Source organism: Apteryx rowi, unplaced genomic scaffold (genome assembly GCF_003343035.1).
Source record: "Apteryx rowi isolate R43461 unplaced genomic scaffold, aptRow1 scaffold_85, whole genome shotgun sequence".
Taxonomy (NCBI): domain Eukaryota; kingdom Metazoa; phylum Chordata; class Aves; order Apterygiformes; family Apterygidae; genus Apteryx; species Apteryx rowi.
The window spans coordinates 474,956-477,874 of record NW_020451149.1 but is presented as its reverse complement, the minus strand read 5'-3'; positions in this window follow the sequence as shown (position 1 = coordinate 477,874).

The window sequence follows — 2,919 nt, the reverse complement described above, 5'->3', positions numbered from 1 at the left end:
TTGTTTGATATAATCCCTAAATGTTCAGAATTGGCCAAGCGGTTGGACGTGGTGCCTTTTACAACATGCAGTGTAAAAATGATGTAAGAAGCAGAGTAATTTTTAATGGATATATTTAGTTTGTTGAGTATGTGTTATAAAGTGCTTTGGGTACACGTCTTTCGTCAAGTGGCAAGGGACTTGAGTAACTTTGCAAAGTCATGTTCTCCTTCTTTGGTCAGAGAACTGTGTCATCCTCCAGAGGGGGCTGGAAAAATTTGAGCTCTTGAGATGAGCTTGTTTCTCCCTTTCCTGGGAACCTTGCACCTGTTTCATAAAAATGAAGAAGGTGGTGCTATTCAATTTCCTTTTGTGCAGAACAGACAACTTCTTCTTTTGTTGCTCTGTTATGTTCTATTTCCATTTGAAAATGTGCTCAGTGTTGTCATTTTTTCTTAAAAAAAAAAAAAAATTCTTAGCACTGAGTTATGCGTATTTTCTTAATGGTATGTGAAGGTATCTGTTCATTCTTTTTGATGCTTGGAAGATTGAATAATTATTCTATTGAGATATAGCCATTGTCATGTGGGAGGGTTTTTAAAGGAATCCTTCAGGTTGGTAGGGCTAGCTTTGTACTTGGGTTAACATTTGCATGCAGTTCCCGGGATGCATATATACAGGAGCATCAGAAACCCTGACCTAGGAGCACTGTTTCGATGTAATCATGGGATTTGTCCTGTGATTCCTTGCACAGACAGCAGCTTCTTACAGAAAGTAGTCTGAGATATGTAGATGTTGGTATGATGAATTTTCCTCAAGGCAGCAAAGATTTCCCTGAGTTTTTTTGATTACCTAACTGGTATAGATTGTTGTGCTTCCTCTGTCATAGGGCGTGCATGCCCTTTATGGTTTGGCCTGTTTAATAGGATGCCAAATGCCCTCCTAGAAGGAATTCTGCAGAAAGTACAATTTTTAGGAAAACTTCAGTGGATTGAAGTCTACAGAAAATGTTGGTAAATGATCTATCCTTTCAGTTATCCTCCTGTAAGGATTAGTCATTAGATTTTAACATACATATATTGTAAAGAGCTTTTTTTAAAAAAAGACTAGCTGAATAGCAGACAAAATATTAATGGAGTGGATTTGCCAGTTAATTTTGCTAGTAAAGTACTTCTGAAAGAAAACTTGGCCAGTACAACAGGCAAAATGTAAGCACGAGTTCAGTAAGGTATTTGTTGAATAGTGGAAAAATTCTTCTGCCTTGAGTGATGTGAATTAGGTAAGACGTATTAAATTCAAAAAACAGGCTCAAGGCGTAAGTTCTACAGTGTCAAAGATGAACAGACCTTAGAGGTACTTTGTGAATCAATTCCAGACAAAACTGTAAAATCTGACTGGTCCATTATGTAAGAAAATAGTGCGGAGTGCATCAGCAAGTATGGGGCTCATGTAAAATGAGGGATTTTCTGATATTTGAGTAGGGTATGTTTCCCATTTCTTCACACACAGAAGTACAGACTTTGTAGCGGGAGAGCATAGCTGTGCTCCAACTTAGTGATCAGCTAGAAGAGTCTCTTCTTGGAGACTTTAGTAGTAGACGTGATGGGTCTGGTCAGCTGGCTGAAGCTTGATGAGAAGCTTGTTGCTGTTGAGAGAGTATTTGTTAAAACTAGAGCATGTTTTGAAAAAGACAATTGCCTTTTTGATTTAAAAACAGAAAATGTTGTTTCTACTACTGTATTCTTCAAGGCAAAATATGAACTTTTTTTTTGCCATTAGGCCCTTGTGCACTGGGAGTACAAGAGGGGAGGTTTTTCTGGGACTGACAGTATTTATCATGCTGTATTTGTTTAAACTAGAGAATTAAGACTTGCAGATATGATTGAGCTCTAACAATTTCCTACATGGATTTTGATGGTGCTTTTAGAACAGCCATTGCAGAATAGATATTGGTGACTTTGGCCTGCTATATGCAGAATGGATACCACCATTGCTCAGAGTTTTAAGGCTGTGGTACTTGTATATCATTTGTGGAAATTGTCATCTTATGTTTTGGGTGAAGCAAGGGAGAAGTGAGGGGAGGAAGGGGTCAGTCTTACCTGTCTGCTGCTTCCCCATCATGTTCTTAATGCTGTGGATCACACACGTCTCTGCTGCTGTTTGGGCTCTGCAGTGAGCTAAAGCTTGGTGCTGTTATTTGCAGTGGCATGTGGGAAACCTTGCTTAGGTGGCTGGTGGTTGGCTCAGGTGGAGCTGGCATATGAGAGACTAGTTGTGCCCCTTGTGCCCCATGATGAAATACCTTGTTTTTGAAAGCTGTTCAGTTTTCCTCTTTATGGTTATTCCAGCTTTATTATTCAAGCTGTTTCTAGAGTACCTCACACCCTGTGTTCCCTTCAAGCAAAGGAAGAAAAGGATTGTGTGGATGGATATGTGGTAGTTGGTACTTCAGCAGTTAGGACAGGTTAGTCAGATTTAGGARGGTTTGCCGTAATGGGTAACGGACTTGCAGAACAGAAGAGGACAGGGACTATGCAATGGACCACCTTAGTGCAAGTTTTTTTTTTTTTCCTTTCTCCCCTTAAGGTTATGAAGGGTGTCATTAGCTACTTGGAGTGGATAGGACAGCATGGTAATGAATAAACTAAAGGAAAGCCACTTGAAGTGCATTTGTGAGCTTTGGGGGGTTGGAAACAAGATGATAGAGCTTAAAGCAGYCCCAGCTTTACTGACATGCACTTGAAGGGCTTGTCAAAGCCCCTTGGTATGGGGAAACCTGCAAGGCCTAAGAGCCAGGGGGAGGAGGGGAGCCCCGGCTGGGAGGGGAGCTTGGGGAGCTCCTGTGCCTGCAGAGCTGCTGCTCTCCGTTTGTTTCTCGGCTGGAGTGAAATTGTGGAGACCTTAAACCCTTTGAAGTTCCAGGAGAAAAAGGGGGGGGGG